We start from the raw sequence: 14,377 nt of genomic DNA, 5'->3' as shown, positions 1-14,377 counted from the left end.
AAAACGACGTCTTTGTGCAAAATATTATTAGGCTGTGTCACCAATCAAGAGGAGGATGTGGTCGAGTACCAACGTGGCGGACGGGACAAGATTCCTCAAGCTAAAATTCAATAATCAGGTCCAATCACTGCCGTACTCAGCCAGATTCAATACTGCGCTGGGAGCGGAGTACTTTAGAGTAATTCACGACAAGCAGATAAGAGTATGCAGGATGTGTGTACAGCCAGGACATATACTAAGGGAGTGCCCGGAACAATACTAAATGCAGCCTGTGTTTAAATCAATTGGAGGAGTGTGTGTGTGCAACACAAGTGAAACAGAGGAGGTTCAAGATGAGTCTGGGGACAGTGAGGAAGTCAGTCTGAGCGAGGAGAGCACAGGTGAAGAGGAGGAGGAAATGGAGTGCGCGCAGGAGGAGGAGGCGGCTGGTGCGTCGAGGCCGGGCGCGAAGCGGGAGGGAGGAGGAGAAAAACAAGGAGCGGAGGAAAGTGCAGAGCTGGGAGTCAGCTTGCTGACAGGGGAGCAAGGGGAGAAAATAACTGAACGAAAGACAAAAAAACAGAACGAAAACCGCACGGACTGCGGAGAACGGGACAGCACGGCGCGGCAATCAACTGCCGAGCTTAGCTCCGTGAGAGAAACACAGAGCGGCGCGACTTCGACAGAGACTGCAGCCCAGGCTCTCGATCCAAAAGCACTCGACTCAGACAAATATTGGAAATGATCAAATATAGCATATTATGTGTACAGGAAACACACTGGGATGAGGAGTGTATGAGGGAGATTTTTTTTGTTTTGGTGCTCGTGCCGCCTCCCACGTGACATGAAAAAGTGCCGCCCCGGGCGGCTGCCCGGTTCACCCGTACCTAAAACCGCCACTGTGTGGCACTAAGTGTTTACAGTTCAACCACACAGCTTTTGTTAGTAGTGAATAATCAATGTATATCTTAAATGAAGTTCAAGTTACACTGTATATTATTTTCATGTTTAAGTTAAGTATAAATGAAATGATATAGTAATGATGTTATCATATAAATATAATCTGAATCCTGTCATTCTGAATGCTGAGATGGCGAGCTAAACCCAGATCGTGGATGTAGTATGGCCAACTGTATGATCCAGATCAAACCTGAACCTTTATCGAGAAGACATCAGACCCCAGTACTGCCCGTCAGGTAGACAGGTAGTACTGAGTTTAGAGACATAAAGACCCGGAACAGAACGGAACCAGTGAATCTTCAAGCACACACTATCTTGGGAACTGTAAATCTACCTGCAACTCCCCAGTTAAAACAGTGGAGTCATTCAGATTCCTGGGGACGATCATCGCACAGGACCTGAGATGGGCGGAGAACATCACCTCCATCATCAAGAAGGCCCAGCAGAGGATGTTCTTCCTACGGCAACTGAGGAAATTCAGCATGCCGCGGAAAGTGATGGTTGACTTCTACACAGCCATCATTGAGTCCATCCTCATCTCATCCATCACCGTCTGGTTCGCTGCCTCCACTGCCAAGGCCAAGGGCAGACTGCAGCGGATCATCCGGTCAGCTGATAAGGTCATCGGCTGTGACCTGCCGGCTCTCATAGACCTGTTCCACTCCAGGACCAGTAGGAGAGCCCGCAAGATCATTGCTGATCCTTCCCATCCCGCTCACCACCTGTTCCAGAGACTACCGTCCGGAAAAAGGTTTCGGGCCATCAGGACTAAAACCTCGCATCACCTGAACAGTTTTTTCCCCATGGCAGTGGGGCTCACAAACAAGCCCCCTGCATCACACTGACTCTGCTGACCCCCCCACCCCCCACCCACCCTTGCACATAATTTATAACTCTATATTACTGGCACTATTACCAATCTCTGCAACTTAAAACCGCACGTAACTCTTTAACTGTATATACTGTTGTTTTTTTATATTGTTATATTGTTCAATATTGTGTTTTTTAATTTGTTGTTTGTAAAGTGCACCAACCACACCAAGGCAATTTCCTGTATGTGCAAATATACATGGCAATAAAAATAATTCTGATTCTGTTATGGCCAGCCCAGTTTATTAAGTTAAGTTGGCTGGAGATTTATAACTTATTCTTGTTATGTGTTGTTGTTATTGTTTACTCACCTCTCCTCTCGTTTCAGACTCCTCACTCCCTCCCTCGTGTGTGTGTTCCACCTGGGTGATTGTCAGCTCCTCCCTGATTGTTTGCACCTGGTCCTCATCACCCGGTGTATTTAGTCTGTGTGTTCCTGTGTGGTGTTGCCAGTTCGTCTTTGTTTCTCAATGTTCCTAGCGTTCCAGCAATTCCTCCTGATAGCCTTCCTGTTACCGATCCCTGCCTGCTTAACGGTTTACGTCTCTGCCTTTTCCCTGCCGGATACCCTGCCCTGTGTTCGACTGCCCTCCCGTGTACCGACCTTGGACTGGAACGATTACGAACTCTGCCGCTGCCTGTCTCCTGTGGAATTATTGTACCCGTGTTTGAACTGCCGTGACGTGTACCAATATTCTACAGTAAAGCTGGTTAATTGCACCTTCTTGTGTCTCCGAGTCGTGCGATTGGATCCACACACCTGTCTGCACTCCTTACAGTACGAACTGGCCAATAAGATGGATTCAGCCGACTCCGGTTCCGGGTGCACTGTCCTGCCGGCACCATTACTGCAGCAGACGGAGGAACAATTTAATGCAGTTCACCTCAAGATGCAGGGGATGTCGGAGCGCCAGGAGAGCATTCATGGCCAGGTTAGTTTCTTGACTACTCAGGTCCAAAGGCTCATGGATCGCCTGGACACCTTCATCACTCCGAGTGCTGTTCCTGCTCCGGTCCCAGCTCCAGCTCCACTTCCCGCTGCTTCCCCGCCTGCTGTCCCGCCACGTCTCTCACGTCCCGAAAGATTTTCCGGGGACTCTGGCGACTGTCGGTCATTTCTGGTTCAGTGTGGGCTTCATTTCGAGTTGAATGCGCCAGCTTTCCAGACGGAACGTTCCAAGGTGGCGTACGTGATTTCGTACCTCTCTGGCAGAGCAGAGAGATGGGCGACAGCTGAATGGTCAAGAAACTCACACATCTGCTCCTCGGTTCAGCTGTTTACAGAAACTCTAAGCAAGATCTTCAACTCCACTAATCCCGGTCGAGAGGCGGCGAGAGCACTGATGGGATTTCGCCAGGGCAATCGGCGTGTCTCGGATTACGCCATTGAATTCCGCACATTGGCAGCCGATAGCGGGTGGAATCAGGAGTCCTTGATGCGTTCTTATATGGGTTAGCAGAGCCCATTAAAGATCAACTCATCAACTGTGAGTTGCCAGAAGATGTGGACTCGCTCATTGCTTTGGTGGTCAAGATCGATAGACATCTCCAGGACCGTGGGAGATCCAGACCGGAGTATTCTGCTCCTGTCCAGAGGGGGCAGTCGACTTCCGCTCAGCAGTCCTGGCAAGCTCCGGCGCGGTTCACACCCATGGCCGGCACAACAGCGCCCTATGCTGGAGCGGAGGAGCCAATGCAGCTGGGACGCACAAAGCTCAGTCCAGAGGAGCGTCAGCGTCGACTCCGTGAGGGTAGATGCATTTATTGTGGGCAGAAGGGTCACTACCTCTCAAACTGTCCAGTGAAGGACCAGGCAACGGCAAGATATACACTGGTGAGTCACACTACTGTGTCTTCTGTTCGACCTGTCATGCAAGCCAAGCTTATCACACCTTCTCAGACTGTCAGTTATCCTTTCTTGGTTGACTCTGGGGCTGATGAGAATTTTATGGACTGGAGGTTAGCGAAGAAATTAAATTTAAAATTAATTCCTCTGCCAAAGCAATTGGAGGCTCACGCCCTAGATGGACGTTTATTATGTAAAATAACGCACCGGACTGATCCAATTCAGATGATTATTTCCGGGGAACATTCTGAAGTTTTGAGTTTTTTTTCTTTTCGACTCTCCATCACACCCTCTCATTTTGGGTTTTCCATGGCTCTCTAAACACAACCCCCACATGAACTGGGTCACAGGGGAAATAACAAATTGGGACAGAAACTGTTCTGTAACCTGCATTCGCGCTGTGTCTATATCCAAGATATTCCACTCTTCTGATGTTTCTTCTCCCAAGTATCTAGAACTTCCTGCGTCTCGATCTGCGGTCAACTCTCCCCGCACGATTTCATCGGACGCTGATTTCCCAGATCTCTCCCGAGTTCCCCCATGTTATCTAGATCTCAAGGAGGTCTTCAACAAGACACGGGTTACCTCTTTACCACCTCATCGACCTTATGACTGCGCCATTAACCTGCTACCAGGTACTTCACCCCCTAGGGGGCGCCTCTATTCCTTATCTTCACCGGAGGTAAAAACTATGACAGAATATATTGACTCCTCCCTGGCGTCAGGACTCATTCGGCCATCTTCATCTCCTGCTGGAGCTGGGTTCTTCTTTGTGGCCAAAAAGGATAAAACGCTCCGTCCATGTATTGATTATCGGGGATTAAATGGGATTACCATCAAGAATCGATATCCTCTGCCCCTCATCTCCTCTGCGTTTGAGCTTTTGAGGAATGCTAAGGTCTTCACCAAGCTGGACCTGAGGAACGCCTATCACTTGGTGAGGATAAGAGAGGGGGATGAGTGGAAGACAGCCTTTAACACCCCAAGTGGTCACTATGAGTACCTGGTAATGCCATTTGGTTTATGTAATGCGCCAGCGGTATTCCAGGCGTTAGTTAACGACGTACTTCGGGATATGTTGAACCAATATGTCTTTGTTTATTTAGACGATATCCTCATCTTCTCCCCAGATGAGGAGACTCATGTCCAGCATGTTCACCAGGTTCTTCAGCGCCTTCTCACCCACCGACTTTTTGTTAAAGCAGAGAAATGCGAATTTCACGTGTCCTCTGTCGCCTTCCTAGGGTTCATCGTCTCTCAAGACAACATCCAGATGGATCCGGCGAAGGTTAGCGCAGTGACAGAGTGGGCTACTCCCACTTCTCGCAAACATCTCCAACGCTTTCTGGGGTTTGCAAATTTTTACAGACGTTTCATTAGGAACTTTAGCACTATTTCATCTCCATTGCATAAACTGACCTCCTCGAACATAAGGTTTCAGTGGTCACTACCGGCTGAGAGAGCCTTTCAAAGATTAAAGGAGAGATTTACTACTGCCCCAATCCTCACGCTCCCGGACCCTAATCTTCAGTTCGTCGTGGAGGTTGATGCCTCAGACGTAGGAGTCGGGGCCATACTCTCGCAAAGGTCAGAAGTGGACAAGAAGCTCCATCCCTGCGCTTTTCTGTCTCGGAAACTTTCGCCCGCTGAGCGAAATTATGATGTTGGGAATAGGGAGTTACTAGCTATTAAAGTGGCTCTGGAAGAATGGCGTCATTGGTTGGAGGGGGCAGAATAGCCGTTCCTGGTTTTGACTGATCATAAGAATCTCGAGTACATCCGATCCGCCAAACGACTAAATTCCAGACAGGCCAGGTGGGCCTTATTTTTTAATCGCTTTAATTTTTCACTGTCCTATCATCCTGGTTCAAAGAATACGAAAGCAGATGCACTGTCTCGTTTGTTTGACCCTGGTTCTGCCCCGAGATCTCCCTCTACTATCTTGCCTCCATCCTGTGTGATAGGGGCCGTTACCTGGGATATTGAACAGAGGGTCAGACAGGCAAATGTTAATGGTCAGGTGCCGGACGGATGTCCCCCGAACCGGTTGTTTGTGTCGATTCTATTTCGTTCCCAGGTCATCCATTGGGCCCATACCTCTCTTGTTTCTTGTCACCCTGGGATACGGCGGACTCTCTTTGTGGTCAAACAACGATTCTGGTGGCCATCCATGGAGAGAGAGGTCAGGGAATATGTGATGGCCTGTCCTGTTTGTGCTCGGAACAAGAGTTCGCGACGGCCACCCTCTGGTCTCCTGCAGCCACTTCCTGAGCCCCATCGCCCCTGGTCTGACATCTCTCTGGACTTTGTTACTGGGTTGCCTCCTTCGAAAGGTAACACCACTATTTTAACAGTTGTTGATAGATTCTCAAAGATGGTTCATTTTATTCCCTTGCCCAAGCTGCCTTCAGCCAAAGAGACTGCAGAGGCTGTTCTGTTGCATGTTTTTCGCATTCAGGGATTTCCGAAGGATGTGGTGTCAGACCGGGGTCCACAGTTTGTTTCTCAGTTCTGGAGGGCGTTCTGTTCCCTCCTCGGTGCCACAGTCAGTCTCTCCTCCGGATACCATCCCCAGTCAAACGGTCAAGCGGAGCGGATGAACCAGGAGTTGGAGACTGGACTACGATGCCTGGTCTCTCAAAACCCGGCCACCTGGAGCAATCATATCATCTGGGTGGAGTATGCACACAACACATTACCCAGTGCATCTACCGGCCTTTCTCCATTTCAGTGTGCCTATGGCTACCAACCTCCACTGTTCCCCGACTTAGAGGAGGAGGTCAATGTTCCCTCTGCCCAGAGGTTCGTCCATCGGTGCCGTAGGATCTGGAGTGGGGTCCGGGAGGTCCTTCTAAGAAGCTCCGTCCGTACAAAGGGGGCGGCGGACCGACGACAGACCTGTGCACCCACGTACCAACCAGGCAATAGAGTCTGGCTGTCTACTCGTGACATTCCCCTACGTGTGGAGTCCCGCAAGTTGGCTCCCCGGTTTATTGGTCCGTTCCCCATCTCCAGGATTATCAACCCCGCTGCACTGCGATTCCAGCTGCCCAGTTCTATGAGGGTGCATCCCACTTTTCACGTGTCCCGGATCAAGCCTGCATTGGAGAGCCCGTTGGTTCCTCCCACCAAGCCTCCTCCTCCTCCCAGGATCATCGATGGAGGGCCGGTGTACACAGTCAGACGCCTCTTGGCTGTTCGCCGCCGCGGTCGCGGTTGCCAATACTTGGTAGACTGGAAGGGGTACGGCCCTGAAGAGAGGAAATGGGTGTCTACAAAGAACATTGTTGACCCGGATCTCATTCTAGACTTCCAACGTCTACATCCTGACGAGCCTGGGACGTCCAGTGCCGTCCCTAGGAGGGGGGGTACTGTTATGGCCAGCCCAGTTTATTAAGTTAAGTTGGCTGGAGATTTATAACTTATTCTTGTTATGTGTTGTTGTTATTGTTTACTCACCTCTCCTCTCGTTTCAGACTCCTCACTCCCTCCCTCGTGTGTGTGTTCCACCTGGGTGATTGTCAGCTCCTCCCTGATTGTTTGCACCTGGTCCTCATCACCCGGTGTATTTAGTCTGTGTGTTCCTGTGTGGTGTTGCCAGTTCGTCTTTGTTTCTCAATGTTCCTAGCGTTCCAGCAATTCCTCCTGATAGCCTTCCTGTTACTGATCCCTGCCTGCTTAACGGTTTACGTCTCTGCCTTTTCCCTGCCGGATACCCTGCCCTGTGTTCGACTGCCCTCCCGTGTACCGACCTTGGACTGGAACGATTACGAACTCTGCCGCTGCCTGTCTCCTGTGGAATTATTGTACCCGTGTTTGAACTGCCGTGACGTGTACCAATATTCTACAGTAAAGCTGGTTAATTGCACCTTCTTGTGTCTCCGAGTCGTGCGATTGGATCCACACACCTGTCTGCACTCCTTACAGATTCTGATTCTGATTCTGATTCGTCCAGAGGTTTAGATTCAGCCTCATGATGTGGAGGTTTAGGTTCCTGAGTGTTTTCAATGAAAGATTTTGCACAAAGTTGATCAGTATTTCTTTTTTTAAATTATCAGTATTTGTCCCAAACATTTTTTAGACTCTAGGGTTCAAGTGGAATGTCTGTATTTGTCTAATATCTATTCTCTGGAGAGATCTTTGGAGAGATCGTCTTTTTTTCTACTAAATTGTGTATTTAAACAAAGTTTTTAAAGTTTAGGAGTCCCCAATGAAAAGGGTGCTGTTGTGTGGTTGCTCCTGTCTTAATGCCTCAAAGGCTGGAACCGGTGAGATAAGACTACATTTGCAACTATGTTAAAGGTTTGTAGGTTTTATTGACTCAAGCTAAAAAAAATCTGTGCTATTTTACTGCCATAATAAAAATAGGGTCACTCATCATCGTATTTTCTCAAAACTTCTTCAGTCAAATTACTTGACACCTAACATGCAGACAGTGGATGTTTATCAATGAATCATCAATCAAAATGTATTTGTATAGCCCATATTCACATATCACAATTAGTCTCATAGGGCTTTAACATGGTGTGACATCCTCTGTTCTTAACCCTCAACAAGAGTAAGGAAAAACTATTAAAAAACCCTTTAACAGGGTAAAAAGGACGTAGAAACATTAGAGAGAACCACATGTGAGGCGCTTTACGGTCCACCCCATCCAGTTAGATCCCATAGAGAAAACTTTATCTAAATCCAATTTAGTTTTAAAATGAGGATCACCTTCTTTTGGCAGTAGGTGGTGCGGGAGGTTTGGTCTCTGCGGAGGGGTTCTTTAATCCAGTGTCGGCTTGGTCCCCGGGATCGTATAAATCTTTCATATTTGCATCTAAGACATCAAAGGATTCTGACATCACTGACACGGTGACATTAAAGCAAACTGACAACAGCTCATATGAGCTGTATATTGTAAAGCGGCCAAGAGCAGTTCCTCATGGTATAAAACATGTCACTTCCTTTAGCCAGCAGGTGGCCCTGTAATGATGAGTCAATATTGATAAGAATCTGATCAGGGCGGGACTGTGAATGTGTGAATGTGTGAATGAGGTTAGAGGCTGAAAGAACAACGCACAGAGGAGTTATAATAAATCCCTCTTTTTTGGTGAATCATCAAAAAAGAGGCCACAGTCGCACCGTGTGATGAAATCTTTCATCTTTGCATCTAAGACATCAAAAGATTGTAACATCACTGACACTGTGACATTAAAGCAAATTGACAACAAAGAATTATTAAGGATTAATGCACAGAGGAGTTAATAAATCCCTATTTTATGGCGAATTTTCAAATTGCCCCACTACCGTCACATCATGTGATGAAATCATATATACTGAGGTTGTTTATATCTCCATCTTGTTGAGATGACATTCGCACAAGTTGAAGTTGATATAATGAAAGCTTACGGCCACACCAACCTGAATACGCCCGATCTCGTCTGATCTCGGAAGCTAAGCAGGGTCGGGCCTGTTTAGTACTTGAATGGGAGACTGACTGGGAATACCAGGTGCTGTAAGCTTTTTCCACTTTTCCCTGATGTATTCACATGTATAAATAAGGTTTAGTGGGTGGAGTATTTACCCAAACAAAACTGTGTTGCTTAGATGTAAATTCCACTTTGACGACAATTGGACAATCAAATCGAAAACACACGTGGAAGAACCTTCGAAACTTCAAACACACACCCTGTGGGAGTATAGAGCTTTACTCGAGATCTAAAGACAACAACATAATAATCTAATTTAAGGGCTTCAACTCGGGTCTATTGTGTCACATTTTCAACTTCAAAAGCCAAAGTAAGTCACTTTCAGCAAGAGGTGAGTTCATGTTTAAAGGCAAGGACAAGGGAATCATAACAGATAACATGGCAGTGGATAAAGGATTCCTTTAGCAGAGGATGGTTTCGATCCATCAACCTCTGGGTTATGGGCCCAGCTTGTTTCGCTGCGCCACTCTGCTCTTTTTCATTGAAATGATTTCATATAAACGTGGTCTCTGGTTTTAATAGGTTTTATCAGCAGTTAAATCAACTGGACTTGGAGGAAGTAATTGGTAAATGTGAAGCTATGTGCCACAGTCTGAAGGTGCACATCTTACTTCTGACCTTGTTTGAAAACCAGACTGGAGACAAATAAAATGACCTCCTGTTCGCCTCTATGGACATTCCAAATGCTACAAAGCTCAGCTGGCTGTTGCAGTTTTTGACAACAGGATAACTTCTTAAAGTAGAATAAGCTGCAAGTAGCCAATACATTCAACTGACAGTGGTGGGATTCAAACCCACGCCTCCTGAACACACAGAAGGAGAGAGACATCCGAGGTGCTCCACGCTTCCAATGGTGGTTCGATCAGCTGACTTCTTAAGCAAATGATTCCACCCACTATACCTTATTTATACATTTTAATAAACCAGGGGAAATGTTCAAGAAAACAAAATTAAGTTGCAATTTGGTCGTGATAATGCAAGGAAAAACATCCTTAGAACATTCAATCATTTACTTCAGTAATGATGTCAAGTTTTCATTTACTGTATTGTCCTTGATGTTGAGTAAAGTCCCTGCTCTATCATCGCTCTATCCAATTATGACATCATGAAAATGATGTGCTAATATAACATGAACATAGTAGTGCTCTTTTTATATAAAGTATTTTCCATGTTCACTCTGTGTGAATTCCTTATCCTGTTTTTCTTTAATGGTGAATCTTTTCTGCTCTTTCTAAGATATGTCGGCTCTCAAGTGGCAGCACCCCCCTCTGCTGTGGGTGAAGTGGGAAAAGCTTACAGCCCCTGGTATTCCCAGGGAGTCTCCCATCCAAGTACGAACCAGGCCCGAACCTGCTTAGCTTTCAAGTTCAGACAGGATCGGGCGTGTTTTTTTTTCTCTCTTTTTATGATCAAAAGTATGTTGCATTTACATTCATTGCATGTACATTACTTTTTTTTTTTTTTTTTCTTTTTTTAAACTTTCTTTTTAAATAAACAAGGATACAATTAAACATACACACATACAGAAACAAAAGGGTGGTCACCTATACATTTGTACTGATGGTAGGGGAGAGCAGGGTAATGTGGGACATTTTTTACATTTGCTCCCCTCTAGACGAGTTAAAATGATATATCAGTCAAATTTACACATTTCCCATTAATTCAGGATGTTTTTTTAGCCATGGAAAGGATCAGAATGTCTTCAGGACAAAGGGCAGTGAAAATATGATTGTTTAAAAGAAAGAGGGCTTGTGTCCATCTTTACCCCGGCTACGGTGTAAAGTGGTCCACCTTACCTTTTCCACTTTAAAACTATCATAACAACACATGTTGTAATTGTTAAAATCCCGACAGCTAGATTGACAACCACTAATATCAGACTAGTAACAGAATCATGGGGATTGGTCAATTAAGCAAATTTGTGATTATTATGATTCATGTGATCTCTTGCACACCCTATCTTACCTGCACATTGTTTCTCTGTCCAATTGGCAGGGACAGGGATATTGTTTTTCTCTGCGTATTCAAATGCCAGTTCAGGGCACTTAACTGGAGCAAGGCCATTGAACTGGTCAGCTAGTTGTTTCAAGTGTTTGGCTCCTCCTCCAGCTCATCTGTGAATATTCTCTTTACCTCAGCTACTGCACCCCAGGCTACTGATTTTACTTTCCCTTTCTCTTTTTTCTTAATGAATCTTTTGAGGGTTGTCTTATCACTATTTCTATCCCTTCCAGCTTTTCTTAAGGACTTCTTTCCTTGCATGACCTCAGCGGCTGCACTCTCCATTTCTGCGAGCCCCAGGTTGTCTTCCTGGTGTATAGATTCTTGGCATGATGGCTTTTGTACAATGTTTATGACATTAAAAATAAAACATATATAATGTAATATAACACTAAAATAAGTTTAAGACTAAACTTAACTTGTGCTTCATGGTGGGGTAAAGTGAGACAGTGTCAAACTTTACCCCACAGCATTTGTCCCACCTTACCCCGAAGCCAGCATTTTAGAAAAACAACATCTTTTAGCAATTCAGGCTAATCTTCAGCTAGTTTTATATGTTGGAAGTTCACCAACATGTATGATAAAAGTTCTTCTACCGGATTCCATTGTTTTGACACAACAGTTGATTAAGTTCAAAGCAAGAAAATTTACTTTTACATACAAAAAACACATTTTTGTGAGAAAACATGACCACAAATGTGTTCCGTTGCCTAGATACAAGGGGTATTTCACATTACCCGATGTCCCACATTACCCCGCTCTCCCCTACATTGATGGAAATGAATGTCAATTCACACAGTAGCAGATCAGTGATGATCCTGTGAGGTCACAAACACAATCCTTTTTTCCCAAAACTGCAAAAAAATTATCAAACCGTAGATTCAGCGAAAGGTTATTCTCTCCATGTTTTGAACATCAGTTACAATATCTATCCAGCCAGTCTCTGTTGGGGGTTCGGCCTGCAGCCATTTTCGTGTTACAGCTTTCTTGCTGGCTGCTAATAATATCTTAAACAAATATTTGTCTTGCACCAATAGGTGAGCTGCGATATTGCCCAAATAAACTGTAGAAAAGGAACAGTCAAATCCATCTCCAAAAACAGTCTGTATTACTTAAATTACCACCTGCCAGTATGGCTGAATGGCTGGGCAGCTCCAAAATATATGGAAATGATATGCCAGCTGTTCTCCACATTTCCTTTATCATAGATCCCTTCCTGCCTCACCTGTTTATCCACATTTTAATTTGGGGGTTATGAAATATCTAATCTGATTCCGAACAGAATTCCCTCCAAAGACCCGAGCTGGTGGAAGTGGACTGCACAGAGCACATAATTGACCAGTCCTCCTCTGAACTGACAAGACCAGATTCTTTCTCCCATTTTAATCTAACTTTATCTGATGAGTGTTTTCTACAGGATTGAATACTTGAGTATAATTTTGAAACAAGTTTCCTGACGTCCATATTTCTATACATGTCAATAAATATGTCGATTAAATTGGCATCACATTTCTCCTTGGATTTAATTTCATTATTAAAAGTAGGTCCTGGTTTGTAAATAACTAAAAAAATCCAGTCTTTCTAAACCATACATCTCTCAAATTTTTATGAAAACTATCCAGTTCTCCCTTTCATGAGATTGAACATTAAGAAGTGATGCAAATTCTATTCCAATGCTTAAACCTCCCATCAATCCTTTCCGACTTAAAGTCCGGGTCAAAAGCAACCCATCTCAACAGTCTAGACCGTCTTTCAAATAGTGGTGATCTACATTCCTTAAACCAGATTCTAAGAGGAACTTCAGTCCATTGATTTAAACTTTAAACATGCTGCTCAAACAAGACTTTGCTACCCAATATGGCATGTAACGGTATAGATAGCTGTGAAGTTTCCAAATCTTTCCATTTTGATATATACACTGGATTACAGCAACATGCTAGTGGTCTTAATTGCACCGCATTGTAGTAATCTGTTAAACATGGCAATGATCTACCCCATTTTTTTTAGAAAGTTGAAGTGTTTTGGCAAGCTGGCAAGGGTTGAACAAGGTACAAGAGTCAGGGGAGTACATTCATTTTTATCTTTTCTATTCTATTATGCATATCTAAGGGCAGTTGGGAACACCTGTCAATATCTGCCTTGATGTTTTTACTTATGGGGACATAATTGCTATCATATATTTTGGAAATGAACCCAAATCTATTTAGCATATCTTTCTGAGGGATGTAATTGTAACTTAGAGTTTGTGTTTTTTGCACGTTTAATTTATATCCAGAGTGGGTTCCAAAATCTTTTAGCGAGGACATCGGTCTGGGAATGCTTCCATGTACCTGGTGATTCACATTTTTCAGTGTATAGTTGAAGCAGTCAAAAAGCATAGGCACTATTTGATCCTTAAAGGCCTTGTAACACTCGGCTGGGAAGCCGTCCATACCCGATGCTTTATTAGCTTTTAATCTAGAGATTGCTTTCCCTATTTCCTCAATTGTAATCTCTGACATCAGGGCTTTATTCTGTTCTTCACCTATAGAGGGTAGATCCAGTGAATGCTTCACTTTCTGGGTCACCAGGACAGTGTGTTACATGTTTGGCTCATACAGTGGGTTTTGGGTGAGGTAGACAATAGGCAATAGTAGTAGACTTGACGTTGGCTAACTATTAATAATCATGAAATATGATTTTTTTTTGTGTGTGTGTGTGAACCAGAGTTAGTATGATGCAGGGGTTTTTGTCTGACATGGGGAAGGGGCAATAAGGGACCATTTTGTAGGGGAGGGGGGGGGGTGTCTTTGTCCAGGTTGGGAAGAAGAGATGTGATAACTGTGAAGTGGGATAGGGAATGTGGGGTAGGGTTAGGACTGGTTCATTGTCTGTCGAATCTTTAAAAGAAAACATTCAGGTCGTTTGCACCTTTAAGGTCTTCCACACAGTGGGGGGACTTGGTTTTGCAGCCGGTGATCACCTGAAGGCCTTTCCAGACTGACGAGGAGTCGTTAGCTGCAAATTGTTGTTCCAGCTTCTTCAAGTACTTTCGTTTGTCCTCTTTAACCTCCTTGCCAAACGAGTATTTAGCCAGTCTGAACCTATCCTTGTCCCCACTCTTAAGGGCCACCCCCTTCTCGAAATGAGGCTGTTTAAGTTTTGCTTTTAATCAGTCCAATGACTCCAGAAATGAATTTATTTCCTGAGGACTAGTTGTGTTTGGTTCCTTATATAAGTCTCTATAGTAATTTTCCAAAATATGTTT

The 14,377-nt window shown here is 44.8% G+C and overlaps 3 protein-coding genes and 1 non-coding gene across 4 annotated transcripts in view; 3 read left to right on the top strand and 1 right to left on the bottom strand.

The window, feature by feature from the left end:
• Positions 1 to 14,377, top strand: part of LOC128431094 (uncharacterized) — an 870,493-nt gene that overhangs the window by 596,197 nt on the left and 259,919 nt on the right. The window lies entirely within an intron of this gene.
• LOC128431095 (histone H4) overlaps positions 1 to 14,377 on the bottom strand; it is a 317,773-nt gene that overhangs the window by 64,657 nt on the left and 238,739 nt on the right. The window lies entirely within an intron of this gene.
• Positions 1 to 14,377, top strand: part of LOC128431295 (gastrula zinc finger protein XlCGF57.1-like) — a 65,766-nt gene that overhangs the window by 45,781 nt on the left and 5,608 nt on the right. The window lies entirely within an intron of this gene.
• On the top strand, positions 9,044 to 9,162 carry LOC128434327 (5S ribosomal RNA). The gene has a single exon (XR_008337016.1). It is a non-coding gene; the product is annotated as a 5S ribosomal RNA (ribosomal RNA).

Source organism: Pleuronectes platessa, chromosome 24 (genome assembly GCF_947347685.1).
Source record: "Pleuronectes platessa chromosome 24, fPlePla1.1, whole genome shotgun sequence".
Lineage (NCBI taxonomy): Eukaryota > Metazoa > Chordata > Actinopteri > Pleuronectiformes > Pleuronectidae > Pleuronectes > Pleuronectes platessa.
The sequence above is the reverse complement of the archived record's forward strand: the minus strand, read 5'-3'. Positions and strand labels throughout refer to the sequence as shown.